General features: G+C 40.5%; 1 long non-coding RNA gene across 1 annotated transcript; it reads left to right on the forward strand.

Annotated features, from left to right (window-relative positions):
- The first annotated feature begins 4,375 nt into the window (after window positions 1–4,375).
- Window positions 4,376–16,734, forward strand: LOC132592801 (uncharacterized). The gene is made up of 4 exons (XR_009558322.2): window positions 4,376–4,641; window positions 11,927–12,033; window positions 12,441–12,555; window positions 15,543–16,734. It is a non-coding gene; the product is annotated as an uncharacterized LOC132592801 (long non-coding RNA).
- The last annotated feature ends 235 nt before the right edge of the window (window positions 16,735–16,969 follow it).

Raw genomic sequence — 16,969 nt, forward strand, 5'->3', positions numbered from 1 at the left:
CCCACTTGGATGGACTTGACTCCACCAGTGGATTTACGCACCCAACAGAACAATGGCATGGCGAACAATAGCAAATTCTGTTTCTGGCGTATTTTTCGAGCATTTGGGTGCTTCGTTCCGTTTCTGCATATCCATTTCTACCCAAGAAGACATTGTCACAATGCAAAGCAAGGGAGGGCTGAGAAAGATTTTGAACTGGAAAGAAAAGGAGATTGTGGCTTTTCCCTTTGGAATTAATGGTCCAGCTAAGGGGAAGAGGGGTGCTTTTGCAAAGTGTATAAAAACTGGGAGCAAATTCCCTGCGGTGCAAATCAAAATTAAGGTCAGAAACCAGTGTCTTTGCAGAACAAAGCAAGCAAGCCCTTTTATTTCTGCCTGCCTGCCTTTCTTTTCTTTTAAAAAAGGCAGTATGGTTAAAATGTGTGACTTTGTTTCGATGAGAAAGCTGTGATCTGCTGAACTGATTATATTCTAGAGACATGTTATTTTCCTCTCTCTAATTTTCAGATTTTGCCTTGGTATGTTTACTAGTATTCACAGATATGTTACAACCATGTCACATAGAGTCTAATGTCGTTTAGCCTGTCACTGGGGTGATTTCCTCTTTCAACCCTATAGTCCCAGTGATTAATGATTTTTCGCTTTTTGACTGTTTCTTTTAGATATATATCTATAATATTGTGCCTGTTCCCGTGTTGCTGCACACCACCCTGATATTTGGTGAGAAGGCAGTATATAAATACTTTTATAAGTAGACGTCTGTTAACCTGTCAGATCAGTGCTTATGTGTTCTATATAAATATTTTGCATAGTAGCTCAGACTGTTGAAAGTGGCTTGCAACATGCACACACCATACCAAAATCAACCGGTAAAGCTCAACGTTGCGTTCTTCCTATCATTCCGTCTGCACAAGGATTCCAGCTTGCCAGATGGAATACTATGCTCCCCCTTCTCCCCTGGGCACTGTTCTGGGGGTCCTCCCAACTCCCCCAGAGCCAGTATTGGGGCACAGGGGGTCAAAGAGAAGGGAGGAATTCCTGTTGTGCAAGTGGAAGTCCTTGTGCAGAACTTCTGCTGGTGTGGCTGTTCAGTGAATCCTGCCCTATAGGGCATCCTTCCATGCAATTTCCATTTTCACTTTTGGGTGGTATGACACCTTTAAATGTACTAACAGCAAATACCAGAAACGCACACTTCAGATATGCATTTTCATGTTACGAGGAACATTGAGTGGCATGGATTTTTTGGCACAATCCTGTACATGTTCACACAGTTGTGTTCAAACTGGATTTACTTCCAGGTGACTACATACCAAATTACCTAGGACCTAGCCCCACTGAACTCCACGGGGCTTACATCTGGGCAGATGTTATACGACTGCAATAAAAGAGTGCCTCTCAAGCTTTCCCAAGTCTTACTACTTATACCCAAGGACCAAATTATGTGTTCAGAAAAATGATGTGGAATGGCATCTTGGAACCGAACTGTTTCATACAAATGCAAGTGTGAGGGTGCAAGGTTCCTTTGACAGGAACTCTTTGCAGGTAGAATATGAGCATTGAAGAGACTGGGTTTAGAGCAGGCATCCCCAAACTGCGGCCCTCCAGATGTTTTGGCCTTCAACTCCCATGATCCCTAGCTAACAGGACCAGTGGTCAGGGAAGATGGAAATTGTAGTCCAAAACATCTGGAGGGCTGAAGTTTGGGGATGCCTGGTTTAGATCCCTTCTTCTGGAGGCCAGGATTAGACATGGTGGACATGGAGCTTCTGCAAATAATAACAACACCCCCCACCTGCCTCCTCTTACTGTAATATTTAGGCATTCTTATGGCTCCTCTGCATGACTAGTCTATTAAGCATTTACCCTGAGTTGCTTGCTCAAAGCTTATGCATAGGTTAGACTACAACCAGTCTATTGAGCATTTGTTCTGATTTGTTTGTGAGGCTGTTATACGACAACGAGCATGCATTCTGACATGCTCATGCAGCAATTATATGCCTTCCCTTCAATCCTTTGCCCATCCCACACTTTTCAGTGCAGTTCCTCGACATGTTCCAGGCTGCAAAAAATCTGGTGTGTGTCCCCCCCACCCCCAAAGTGGATTCATTGAGCTAGGGAAATGGACTGCTTTCATACACATTAACTGCACAAACCTACATTTCCAGGACACACTTGACTCTGTCCTACAAAATATTGACAGTTTGACAGTGACCTTCCTTTGTTTCCCCTGTGATCCCTGCCAATGGCAGGGATCCAGCCAGCCAGCCAGCCAATAATGTGGAGCAGTGAAAGGCGTGGTATGAAGACAGTAATAAGAGACATATAGTCAGTGCCATTCTTCTAGAAAAAGAGGTGCTGGAGCTCACCATGAACCTCTTAGATTGACAATGGTGTCCACTTGAGAAGTGCTGGAACTGGGAGTTTTTCACCAGGGGAAGGATTCAGTCTTCAGATTCCCCTATCTCCATTATGAAACAACAAGACCTAGTGCAGGGGTCAGACCACACTGGATACTTTGCAGATGTTGCTGGAGTGCAACTCTCATTAGCCCCAGCCAACATGGCCAGTGGTCAGGGATGCTAGGCATTGTAGTCCATCAGCATCTGGGAAGGTACCACATTGGCCACCTCTGTTCTTGTGTAACTACTTGATTCCTCCCTGAAATATTTTGATGGAGTAATTCTGCTCTCCACCAGAACTCAAGTGTCTTTTAAGAAGTGTAAAGGGGAAAGAGCTTAGAGGTCTAACCAGGCCAGATGCCCTTGTAACTGCAAGGGGTTAGTATTTTGGGTTGAAGGAGAAGAATAACACAATGATCCCAACTGAGCTCAATTTGGCTTACTTTTCAGTAAACATGCCAAGGACTGGGCTCTGCAATGACTATCAGTTTACATGCTGAGATATATTTCTTTCCACATTTTAAAATAAAATAAATAACTGTATGTGTCACAGTATGTATACAAGAATTGTACATAAAACCTTATGTGCGTATGTCTAGATTCCATATCTGACCAAAAAACCCCTCAAGATAATCAGAATCAGAATATGTAAAGTGATGCTACTTTACACATTCTCTTATTTATGCTTTATGATCTTATACATTTTGTAAGTCACTCAGATACCTTTTTCTGTGTGGCAATATAATGTAATCACACACCACCAAACTGTTCCTTTTAGGATCTCCTCTCTTGGAATTGCCTGCCTAATATTTGTCATTATTTCATATCTTAGATGATGATGATGTGTGGCTAGCTGCTCACTTTATAAAGTCAGAGGGACTAATTTATAAGATCTGCCTGAAAAATAAACTTTTAAGCAAGATGTTGCAATTGCAAGCCACACTTGAGAAATAACAAATTGGGGAGCTAGGAGTTAAGTCACTAATTACAGTTTATTTATCTTCCTTATATTGAGTTTGGCAGTTCTGACTATCTTTTCACTGTACAGTGTTGGAGGTCAATTAGGATTCAGCTGATCCTGGAGTCAGTTGACAATGATATTTATAATTAGATGGAGGGAAAGTGAAGGAGCCGATGTTTTCTCTTTCTCCCCCTCATTAGGGCTGGTTGGCTCAGCCAGTTTTATTGCTAGCTTAAAGTCAAGGAAAAAGGTCATGTGATTGTTTCATAAATGAACTGTTCTGCAAAGCGCTGTTGTCTTTTTTATGGATGTCTCCATCCTTCATAAAGTAACAGTTCTTAGAAAAATATATATATATGAAAATCCCACCATTCCTCATAGTTGTCAGTTGAGATGGGTCATCTACACAAGGCTTTTGGCCACCAAGACTTAGGGAGAGATACTTTTAGGGAGGAGCCACACTGTAAATTTAGAGTGCATACACCATGCATTTGAAGCACATGATGTCTCCCAAAGAATTCTGGGAACTGTGCTTTGTTCAGGACACTGGAAATTGTAGCGCTGCAAGGGGAAACTACAGTTCCCATGATTCTTTAGGTGAAGCTATGTGCTCTAAATGTGCATTGGATGTGCTTTAAATGTAGGGTGTGGATCTGTCCCCTTTTAAAAGTACTCCTGTGTTTGTTTTTGAAACAATAAGGACTGGGTTCCCCCAACCCCCAGTTTGCCTAAATAAACCAGAACTCGCCTTGTGCCTGAGAGCAGAATTTGCTTCTGGAAGATTCTCCTCAGAATTCTCCTATGTGAATTTGGATGAAAAATGTTCCCCAGATATTCTCTGCATATTCATCATGTTGCCCATTTTGTGTGCTCAGTATCCAGGTTTCGATAACTGACCTGCCTTTTGAAGACAGCCTGCTTCTTTTTTGTACTGCCTTGTTGCTGTTTCCACTGAATTGCCTAAAAAAGGAAATATTTTAACATCCTAAAATCAAAAACCAATGGGGGAGGCTCGGGGGGAGGGGGAGAGTGCGTGTCTTTGCAATGTTGAGAAAGCTTGCATGAAGAAAGATATCTGGTATTTAATCAGCAGCATCTCATGTTGTTTTGTACAGGCTTGAAAGTTAAGGTCTGACTGTATTTGAAAACTAGCGTGCAGCAGGATTTTGTCTGGCGTCCAGGCTGCAATCCTCCATGGAGCTCTCCTTCCTGTCTCCTGAGCCCCAAGATCTTCTTGCAGTCTTGCTGCACCAAGGAGAGAAGAGGTGCTGTGGCAAGGTGAGTCGGGGGGGGGGGAACCAATTTTTGGAGGGCTTGTGGGACCTTCACAGAATGATAGTAGGAACACTGTGGCCTGGGACACCTCAGATGAACAGTCCCCCCCACCAAGTAAAATAATTATTTTTAAATAAAGAATGTCAAATTCTTGAGGTTGGGTGTGCAAAAACCTTTGGGCAGGGAGCAGAACTAGTCCATGGGCTGTTGGTTAGCTGCCCCTCCTGTACACAGTTGCTTGGGAGTAGGGAGGGAGGAGAAAGTCTTCAATTTGCATTTAAAGGGGAACCCACCTCATTTGCACCTCATTGAAACAATACACACTACTGGAAAGACGGCCTCCCTTCAAAATGTGCATGTCTCTGAATTTTACTGTGCAATTCTCCAGACAAGTACAGCAATGTGCATAAAAATGCACATACAGGGGCAAAGTGTGCATAAGATGCATATTAGTGACATGTATCATCATCATCTTTTACATTTAAATTAAAACATCCAAAAACACTTCCAATACAGATGCAGACCGGGAAATATCTTTGCAAAAATGGGTGCATTTGGAAAAATTGCATGCAAAGGTGTGAATATTAGGAGAAATTAGCACTGAAATGCTGGGGAATTTTCACAAGGATTAAAAATGAATAAATAACAAACTGATGTTGAAATCTGGAGGGTGGAAGTTAATGTTGGAAAAATGAGAAACAAACGGATATGGCTAGATGCATCTTTCCCTACCTGGGATTCAATCCCATTGAATTCAATCAGGTTTTCTTATTAAGTAGACATATAAAATATTGCAGTGTAACAAGTTTTTGATGGAGAGCATGCAGAGGATGCCTTAAGGACACCTTGACCTGGAGTAACCCTATTAGTAGGCCCCCATGCTACAGAAGTCTGGCTGCCTGGCCTCAAGCAGTCGAGCATTGAGTGTCACTGGTCCATGCCATGGAACACTCTTCCAGCAGAGATTTGGCAGGCACCCTTTTTTATTGAGTTGTTCTTGTTTTATTTTTATTATATATTTTGTATTTTTATATTGTGATTTTATCTTGGGAACTGCCCTGAGACCTGCAGGTATAGGGTGGCATACATTATATTATTATTATTATTATTATTATTATTTACTTTCAGACATCTCTTGAAGAGTTTTTGGTGCAAAACTATGTAGTTGTTTAATTTTTGATTTATCAGTCACCTGCTTATCTATATTATTTATTTACTTTAATTTTAAATAACATTTTGTAGTCTGTATATGGTGGTATAGAAACACTTTTATGAATTAAAAAGGTAAATAGATAATAAGGGCATTTAGTATTTGAAAGCCACTTTGAGCTCCTTCATTTTTACAATCAATGGCATATCCGTTTTGTATAATAATAATAATAATAATAATAATAATAATAATAATAATAATAATACCAGATTCTACACCTGTCACAATCAAAACATGTCTAAAGCACATGATAATTTTTGAGCTAAACATTTCACTCTCACCATGTGAATTCATATCCAGATATCTGCATTCCAATTTACAAATCAGAGAATGTTGGCCAATTATTATTTTCCCCCATTTTTGTGTGCAATTCTTAATGACCTTGGTTTGGTTAGCTCAGTTTGTAACATTATGATTTTGTAACGTTAAAATGCCAGAGAACAACATTAAATGGTTGCTTAACTATCCATTAAAAGCCTTCACTCAATTCTCTCCAACCAGATGCCTATGGGAAGCTGGCAGGTAGGACCTGAGTGCAAGAGGATTTACACATACACCAACATCCATAAAAGGAGTGGAATCAGAAAAATAAAACAACAATACTTTGAAAGAGCAGAAGACACCAGCAGTGAACAGGGAAAAGGGGAGGAGAGCAAGGCATTCTTTTCTCTGACTCCCTCCCCTAGCACAGGGTAGGAACTCACATCAGGAAACAACACGGTCTCTATTTATGGGAACAGGTCTACTCCAGGTCAGTGCTGGAAAGTTAGCTGTAACTTGGGACAGAGACTGCAGTAGACTTGCCAATATTAAGGTGAATGGCTCCTTCCCTAGAAATTGTCTCTGGGTGGCCAGGGACTTTCAGTTCAGAACGCTGCACTGCAGTGAAAATATGTAGGTTTATAAATTATTGTGGCCCTGTCTTCTCTTCTGGTCTGTCACAAACATCATGAGTATACTACTTTACAATAGACCCATTGTAAATACAACATGTGCACAGCTGCAGCAACACAGAGACAAGAGGGAACACATCTTTACAATAGTGCATACATTGTTCAGGGACTGCCACATTAGCAATCTCGAGAATCTGTCATGGGTACCACACACTTCAACCCTAATTTGAGCAGGGAGAGGGGACAGTGGGTACCATGGAAGGTCTCTGTAGGTTCTTATGCACCTGCAGGTATCACATTGGCCATCATAGTTTAACTATGAAATTTGTTGCCATTAAGACGTGGTGGTGGCCACAGACCTGCACAGCTTTCAACCTGCTGTTCATCCTAAGCTTTTGATTGTCTGGCAGGTTGTTTGGACAAAGGACCATAGCTCATGAATGGGAGAGCATCTATCGTGCATACAAAAAATCCCAGGTTCAATCTCTAGGTAAGGCCAGAAAAGATTTCTGCCGGTCAGGATAGATGATACTGAGATGGGAGGATGAATGGTCTAACTCAATGCAAGGCAGCTTCCTAGGTCCCAGATACTGAAAAATCACATCTCCAAATGCATAATACTGGTTTAAAATAATGAGGGTTTTTTTTTTAAAAAAAAATGATTTTGGAGATGCTTTAATTTGCCGGCTTGTTGCTGGGCCTTTGGGACACAAACTGTAGCCATGATGCCAAGATTTTCTTTACAGCCAGGAGAACAAGATTTTTTATTATTTTTATTTTTTTAAAAAAACTTCTTTTTTTGAAATGCCAAAGGCTCCTTCCTCCTCCCCCCTTTTTTTTACACCACTGAAAATGCGGAATCTATTGTAAAGATAAATTTCATACGATGTGTCAAAATACTGAAGCCAGAGCCAGTTGGCTGCTTTGGCTAGCATGACCAAATGCCAGCACAATGAAACCTCCTTGTCTAGGAAGACCTCATGCTGAATTAGAAGCTGTTGCTGCATTACAGAGCGAATTCATCTTTCTTTTGTGTTGGCTTTGCCAATAGACAACACATTTTAGGAGACAATGGAAAATTTCCATCTTCCCTTCATTCCCGCTTTCTGATGAAGAAGCTTCTCACCTGAAGTGGATGGAATGGTCAAGAAAGGTGCCATTGTGGAGACATTTTCTACATGACGCTGGTACGAAATGAAGGCTACGAAGAACAAAAGGAACATAGAATGATTCCTCAGTCTGATGATGTTTTATGTCACTTGAAGGTACTTGCTCAGTAGAAAGTGGTGATCATAGCTGCCAAGTTTTCCCTTTTCTCGCGAGGAAGCCTATTCAGCATAAGGGAAAATCCCTTTAAAAAAGGGATAACTTGGCAGCTATGGTGGTGATGGGGTTGTCATCCACATATTGTGATGGATGATGCTCAAGCAAGAGTATCTAAGAAAGCATTTCTGAAAGTGAATGCATCCTTTCGGTGAGCATGGGAGCTGCAGGCCATCGTTTCTCAACCTGCCACCTTCCAGATGTTTGGGACTATAGTTCCCATCCTTGCTGGCCATTGGCCAGGCTGGTCAGCAAATTAGATGTAGTCTAAAACATATGGAGGGCAACCAGTTTCAGGAAGGCTGCTGTAAGCAACCGCTGGGCAACTCCATCAGTGACAGCAACAGAACAAATGAGGCTGCAGGACCCACCATAACATTGCAGCTGCAATCTCAAGCGCACTTAGCAGCAAAATTAATAGGATTGAATTCAGTGTGACTTCCCCCTGTTTAAATATGATAAAGGCTGGGGCAGGGGACTTTCAGCCCTCTAGATGTTATGGGACTGCAATGGCCATCATCCCTGACATGGCTGGGACTAATGGGAGGGCCACTTGGGTGGGAGGGCCACACAGGATGTCTCCTAGGGTATTTCCATTATAACATTGTCATCTGGATCCAGTGATCCTTTTTATGTATGGAAACAGAATTGCACATCCAGAGCTATCCTTAAGCCGGATCCCATCAATGCTCATGCATTTGTTCACATTGGATACTATGTTGACATGGATGTGGACATTCATTTCCACTTCTTGATAACACTGTACTATGGTATTTGTCCAAATGAAGCTGTCCAGAAACCAGCCTTGGGTCAAGGTGTCATCTAAAGAGAAGTTGTACGGATGAGACTTTTGGATGAAAAGTCCTAGTATGTACGCAAGGGAATTGCACCAGGCTTGGTGACTAACTGCTACATAGCACAGTTGCTCAGGTGAACTCAATGAGGAACATAGGAACCTACTTATTTGTTTCGTGGCATAAACAAGCCACCTTGAACATTTTAAATGGAAAAATCATGTATTGTTTAAATAAAACAATAAATGAAGTACAACAACATTGGCTATCTCTTGATCTACTGTATGCATTTTTCATTGGTTTCTTTACGTTTTCCACCCTCAGAATGATCACAGAAATAAAACATCATATTTAACAATTCCCAAAATGACAGCAAGTATGCATCCATTTAAATAGATCTGAATCTTTTCCAGATTTGTCTTCCAAGCATCACTTAAGAAACTGTTTGTTCAGTTTCGTATGAGGAGCTGCCAAAATATGTAGTGCCAGATCTGGTCTCTCATTGCAAAATAAAAGTGTGGTCACTTAACAGTATATGCAAAGAAAATTTCTGTTTTGCAAAAAGTTTAAAATGTCGTTTTAGGGGTGGTTTTCTCCCCCCCTTTTTTTCTTTCAAAAGTAAATTGCTGTGTTGAGCTGCTAAGAACCAACTGGGTTTTGTTCAGCTTTTCACGGCTTACTGCAAATGTATTTAACTATGGTCCGGGGATTTACAGTCTCTAAGCTGATGCGCTGAGCTCTAGCTTACGCTCATAATGATTTTTGTAGCATAATAGGCTGTCAAAACAAATCTGCTTCTATATTTGTGTGTGTATGTGTGTGCTTGCATTTTCGTGTTTCCAGATTTTTGTCCATCTCTTATTAAAACAAGGATTTTATTTTTACCTATAAGGGTGTGTCAGTTTTAATGCGGACAATAGTCACCGACGTCAAAGAAAAAGATTGGGAATCAAGATTCAGAAGTAATATTATATGTGATTATATTAGCAGTTTTGCACATTGTGCCCTGTGCATAATGTGTGGTGTAAGGCACAAAGAAATATTTCCTGCTGGTAATGTTAGGTACAATATAATCATATTAAGAAGGAAGAAGAGCTTACCAACCTACCTACAGAAGCACACACCATATTATGCTGAATTAAAAGAGGAATAAGGTAAAAACAATATAAATTTGTTAGCTTCTTGGCACCCTATGAAAAGAGCTCTCAAATAAAGAACTTTAAAAAGCAGCCCAATCCAGTGTCGGTTTAAATGTGCCTAACCCTTTGAAATCAATTGATTTTGGATGCCTAATTCTGCGTAGGAATGAATGGAAGAGACTCTAATCCCAGATCAAGGAGAATATGTTACTAAGGAGTCTAGAGGGGCTTGGCTATTATTTTATTTTATTTTAATTAATATTCTTCATGTATGCTTTGCTTTTTTGATTCAAAGGTCTACCAGGTTGAATTACTTAAATTTTTATTGTGTTCTGAAGGGCAAAGCAATCACACTGGACAGCAGTATAATACCAAACGCTGAATCCTATTCTCTCTCTCTCTGTTGAAAATATTTTAGAACAAGCTCTGCAGGAATGTTCAGCTATCATAGGTCAGATATAATGAAGAGACAATGTAATCACAAGTAGGTACAAAAGGTACACACAGCAAAAGAGTTGGGGTGGGAGGAATAGTGGATAGTTAGATTTAGCAAAGAAATGATTCACCTTGTGTGTTCTATTGCGCTGCGACTTGTACTGGGCTCTGTCTGGAACCTGGCTTCTGATGTTCTAGGTATTTGACTTGGTTCAAAATGCTGCTGAACATAGACGCTGCATATTAATTTATGAAGGGGCAACATCCAGTTGTGTTTTATACCGGTTTATCAGTTGGGTTCAGCTGTCGTCTGAAGCGAGTGGAGCTCACATAGAGAGACTTTGGACACACAGTATGATGACAGAGTGATCCAAAAGCGCAACCACCTCCCATTTTGCTCTTCCTCTGCCATATCCCCATGGGCCTTATTTTCACTGCCTCCACACCTAATACCCCATACTTAACTTTCAACCTTTGCCAAACAGATGCACTCTGTATAGCGGGAGGGCTACTCCCATTTGCTACTCCCGAAGAAAATATAACGCCGCCATCGTAACTGAGCTCTAGTCTTAATTTTTGCATATGATCGGTTTCTCAATATTGTTATTTCCACATAGGGTGTAATTTCCAGATAATAAAACACGGCTCTCATTTCCACCCAATTGCTGCATGATTATTTTAATGCTAAAAATACACTTAGTGGGTACAGAGTGATAGGGACCATTACCCTCCACCCCCACAAACGTTGTGCTTATCACCCCATCTGCCACCCCAAATGCTAAGCTTTAGCAACATCACTGCTTTCCAGCATGGTTTATTATTCAGGTTTTTTTTTTTTGAGGAAAGAGAGTTAGAGGAAATACAGACATTTCGGGATTAAAGGAAGAGAGTGGAAAACGTAGACTGAGAATAAATGGCGCTGCTGTTCTGCCAGGGCTTTGTGGTGGATACAACGTTTTCTCACTGTGTGGGTCTCATGTGTCACATATATAGGGTATATCTCATATCTAATGTGTCCTAAGAATAGTGAGCCCAACATTAGTCGTGCTTCAATCCATTGAAATTAGCGATTTCAGTTACTTCTCCATAAATTTCAATGGGTTGACTCTGAATTCACAGCCACACCTAATTTTTTAAGCACACGTCTTTCCTCAAAGAAACTTGGGAACTGTAGTTTACTCCTCACAGAGATCCGATTCAAAGCACCCTTTAACAAACTATAGTTCCCAGGATAGTTTGGCAAAGCTGTGTGCTTTAAATGCATAGTGTGGCTGGGACCTAGGTATGATTATAGTCAGAGAAGGAAGATGTGAACGTCAGTTCAAAGACATTTAAGATAGCTTTGTAGGCTAGGGTCATATGGTGTAATAAAACATGCTTTGAGGGGGCGGGAACCCTATATATTTCAAAAATAAGAAATGGGAAATGTACGCTTGTCCTGCATTAAACTGTCATGGAATCTGATACCAGTTTTGGAATTCCTTCTTGCTGCAGGAGAAGCAAAGCTGCTGAGGGGAAAAAATCAGCTGCCGAGAAATGCTAATGGAAGGGATTAGTGGACTTTAAGTTTACTTTGAAACACTTACTGGTGATGTCTACATGTGAGTATCTTGTCAAAATATTTTCATTTCTGTTACTACTGTGAGATCCTCCAGGACTGGCTCCCAGAATTTTACTCACTGTATTAAAGACTCTAATCAGGCATGTCAAACTTGCGGCCCTCCAGATGTTTTGGACTACAATTCCCATCTTCCCCAACCGCTGGTCCTGCTAGCTAGGGATCATGGGAGTTGTAGGCCAAAACATCTGGAGGGCCGCAAGTTTGACATGCCTATATGTTAAACAAATTTAGATATATTTTTTCAAAGGCTTCATTATGATACAAACATACATTTTTCTTAAAAGGCCTTGTTTAGGAGGTGATGCACACAAACTAGTTTGCTTTGTAATTACATGAAAAGTAGGACAAATCGTTTGTGTGTGTGTCTTATTTGTGTATTCTTTGTAGTGCAATGAATAGAATATTGTGCAGTGTGAAGGAGATGAACATCAAATGCCTGCTCAGCCATGAAACTCCCTGGGTAGTATTTGGAAAGGTATTATCCACCTCACCTACTTCATAGGTAAGTTGTAATTGACTGAATAGAAACTATAAAGTATAATGCACACTAAAGATTTTGTAATTTCCTCCGCTTAAGAATATTTTCCCATGTCCACTCCCTGAGCATCCCTAAGATATTTTGCAGTTTTCTTGCAGTTTTCAGCATGATCATTGTTGGTTTTAGTATTTTTATATTTTGATTAAAAGGAAATAAACATTAGGTAAAATAAAAGGAGAATTCCCTGCATGCCTAGATCCAAATTTGGAGCAAATGCCCTCAGGTGGGAGAGTCACACCAAAGATTTAAAATCACAAAACATGCAGCAAAGTAAAGGGTGGAAATACAGACGGTTAGGCTTTTAAAATATCTGCTTCTAGGTTGCTTCCAAAGTTCCCCACTTCCCTCAGCATAGAAAGAGACCACATGTTTGGTAAGCTAAAAATAGTTTACTTACAACCTTTTCAAAGGTCAGATTCATGTGTTTTTCCATACAGTGGCATGAAAAGACAGGCAGTTTAACTGAGTTTCAAAGTGGTAATACTTTCTAAATTATTTGTATAGAAACACAAAGATTGCTTGCTTAAGCCATGCAGTCTAAGCTTAGAGCATCCAGTTTACACCTCCTTACTGGTAGAATTCACTAGGTAGAAAAAGAGAACGAAGAGTTTGGTAACCTTTCCTCCCAAGGTATGGGTGTGTGAAACTAGCTAAGTCTGGCAGGACAGCTTACTCTATTGTTTTAACTCATCATGCATTAATTAGAGTTAAGCATGCTGGTAATATGAGGCTAGATATATCCCACAATCACAAGATAACTTCCCCTGCATTCAGGTCAGAGTATGATGCTTGATTCACTGCTGATATTCACTGCTGACATGCAGGAATCACACAAAGAATTATATTGAGTTGTTACTTTGCCATATTAACTATCCCAGAATTAAGCACTGTCAAGCTCCAAAATAGTTTTGCAAAATAGGTTTTGAGAAGACGAATAAACAAATATAAATCCAGTTTAAATAATTCTTTATTAGGAGTACTGAGGCAGGTTGCATACTGAAAAGGGACAAAAGATAAATTTGTTCAGTTGGCACTGTAAGGTGAAACTATCTAGTGTAAGGTGAAGCAAAATGCAGCTGTCCTTCAAAAACTGCACTTTTTGATGCAGTCATCCAACCAAAAGATACATACAAAAATGTACATATTGGGGGAAGTCGGTGCAATATATTGTATGTTAGTGAACGTAATGTACAGAAATTCATTCTATTGGGGGAATTGCTTGCAAAAAAGTACCTTAGGCATGCAAAGAAACATATATTGGAAGTTAGCACAAAAATATGCACATATTTTCATGCAGGCTTTTAAACAAAATTGTAACTTGTGGGGATAAGGCTTGACAAATGAGGAATGGAGGAAACCAAAGGTGACAGATCTGTCCATGTGTCCAGTGAAGCGGAATTTTCATGCATTGCTCAGAAATGTAATGGCAATGGATTTTCTTTATCCTGAGCAACTCTTTAGTTTTGGAGAATGTTCTGTAACAACTAAGCTTCTTTTTCAAGCAAACTGAAGAAAGAAAGAAGTGTTTCCGGGCAGAGAGGTTTTGGGTGAAAGAGAACTCTAGCACACTTGGTGTTCCGATGCCAGGAAGTCAATAGCAAGAATGGTTTGTGAAGGCAACAAACATAAGAAGTGGGAACCACAACTAGGTTTGAATATTTGCTGCCAGAAAACTGTTTTCACCGGGATTGAGTGTGGAGCAAAATAGTACAACCCATTGCTCTCTAGCCACTGTGATAAATAATAACTAGCCTTTTCCAGGTTGGAGCCATAGCTCAGTGGTAGAGCACAGGCATGGAATGCTGAAAGCCCCAGGTTCAAACCCTGGCATCTCCAGCACAAAGGATCAAGAAGCAGGTGATGGGGAAGATCTCTTCCAGGGTCCCTGGAGAGCCACTGCCATTCAAAGAAGATAATCCTGAACCAGATGGACCAATGATCTGGTACTGTATAAGGCAGCTCCTATGCTTTACAATAAGAACAGGTTGCATTCCTAGCCCCTTCTCTCAAAAACTGGTACTTGAATGAGTTTGGAATGGTGGGCACCTTTAAGAACTCTGCTACTGAAATTCTATATCCTGATGCTACTTAGTCTATTCCTGCTCATACTTTGTTGTGCAGAAAACCTACTGGTGGCTGCTGTCCAATGCCATTTCCCCAATTTTCGCTTTGCCCGCCAACAATACTTGTTGTCAGATGTTTTGCACTGTTTTAGGCCAATGAGAAACCAGGGCAATGCAATGGTACCTGACCTTTAGTCCTCAGCAAAGCTGGGAGCACTGATGTCTGGTTTTTCACTTGGCATTTTGATAAACCATCACATTCCCAATACAAAAGGCAGTGTGTAATTAAGACTCCAGTCCTTTTCACCTGGGAGTAAGTCCCACTGACTACAATGGGTCTTACTTCTGAGTAAGGATAGAAGGAACTGTCTATTTCAGTTCTCCCAGTTTCTCCATTTTGCCACCATAAATCCAGTTCTCCACATTTTGCAGCAATTTACATTTAAAAAAATACACCTGAAAATTCACCAGCATTTTATTGTGAGAATTTCTTCTAATAAACAGATTTTATATGGAGTTTAAACTAATGTGCAGATATTTTTCAATCAATTTCCCCATATAGAATGCATTTTGTGTGCTATTTTCAGTAATGTCTTTATTTTTACGTACACATCCCTATAATATATGCATATTTTAAAACAGTGTTTGGTTGGAAAACTGCATTGCAAAATTCGGAGATGTGTGAATTTCAAACGATAGCTGTGTTTAAGTTTGCATATGTTTCAGAGAGCACGAATTCGACAGTTTCAGCTTTAAACGCATACGGACTCAAATTTCTTCTCCATCCCTACTTCTGAGTTGACATGCATAAGTTTGTATTGTTGGTGTTATCTGAATAACTCATCTTGTATTCCATGATCTCTGATGCCCATTTGTGTCTCTTTCCAGATGGTGCACAGGGCAGGTCATCCCACCCTTGCTACATGACAGAGAATAAATCTCACACTCCCATTTCAGATATGCTATGTAGAACACAGAACCTGAAATGCTTAACTCCCACTCCCCCCCAAAAAAGATAAATGAACCAATAAGAGCTCAGTCGGAGAACATGATTGGCCAATGAGGAACAGCTGGGAGGGAACATGGGGAACGACTTGGGATCATGACATTAGCCATAGCTGCCTGATGCCAGTCTCCATGGGAAGGCAAGGACCCTTCAGATTGGTCTAGATTTGGGGTGTTACTGCCTCAACACCTATACCGTAACAATTAACATTAAGAATTATGTATACAAAGTATATGCATGATGTGAAAAGAACAGCATCTTGACAATTAAAGAAATCAGGGGAACAGTGAAGGATGCCATGAAGGAAGCGCATATTTTGGCCCAACTTAAAGTAGGAGGAGGAGAAGAGGGTGGGAGAAAGAAAAACAGGCCCTTCTCAGCAGTGAAGCAGAGAGAAGTATTATCACATTGTCAAAGAATCTTTTGATCTTGGAAGGATGCAGTCTCCAGAACGTAACCATATTTGACTGAACCCCCAAAGAAATCTTTTGTTTTAATTGCTAATTCGCGAGATGGGAGAGTTGCATCTGCTGAGAATGAAGAGGGACCACACACAGGCCCATTTGTTACCTGGAAGACTTCATAGTGGCATTCCCAACTCAGTGGGAAGGCACTGGGACTCACACACCGTCTGCTGCCTAATTGTCTTTTGGCTCAATTTGGTGCATGCAAATAGGACTGGGCTGCAAAAGATGGTTCAGGAAACCCTAACAGGATATCAAATACCAGGCAGTGCAGAGCAGATGGTAAAATAATTTTCTAAAGCAATCTTCAGGAAGTTTACAGTAGACTAAGGAATGGGGAAATAGCAGGTGGGTAAAAACAGAACTGTAACAGGTTATGAATTGTCAATTATATAGAGAGCGGGAGACAGAGTGGGAGACAGAGAGGAGTTGGGAGGGATTGACTTTGATGATGAATGGGTAGGAAAAATCAACAGGAAGAAGGGTGACAAGAGACACATAGCCACAGTCCAAGGTGACAACATTTATCAGGACAGATAGTAGTGCAGGGTAGTTTTCAGTTGGAGTTGGGTTTGGTTGATAAATGCATGCTCATCACTTGAAGACTGCCACATTATATGCGCAAATGTCTCCTTTCAGAAATAGCAGCACAGAGGGCACTTTAGTAACTCCTCGCATCTCCTCAAACACAATTCTTTCCAATGGAACTGGAGGACACATTTTCAACTTACTAATAATAATCTTGGATAAATGCCTCTTCAATTGCTCTTTAGCGCTCTCTGTTGTTTGCTCGCTGCATCCACACAAGCTCTGCTGTTAGTTTTAGATTTTAGATAATCAGTTCT

This window comes from Zootoca vivipara, chromosome 1, assembly GCF_965207765.1.
Source record: "Zootoca vivipara chromosome 1, rZooViv2.hap1.1, whole genome shotgun sequence".
In the NCBI taxonomy this organism is placed as follows: Eukaryota; Metazoa; Chordata; class Lepidosauria; order Squamata; family Lacertidae; genus Zootoca; species Zootoca vivipara.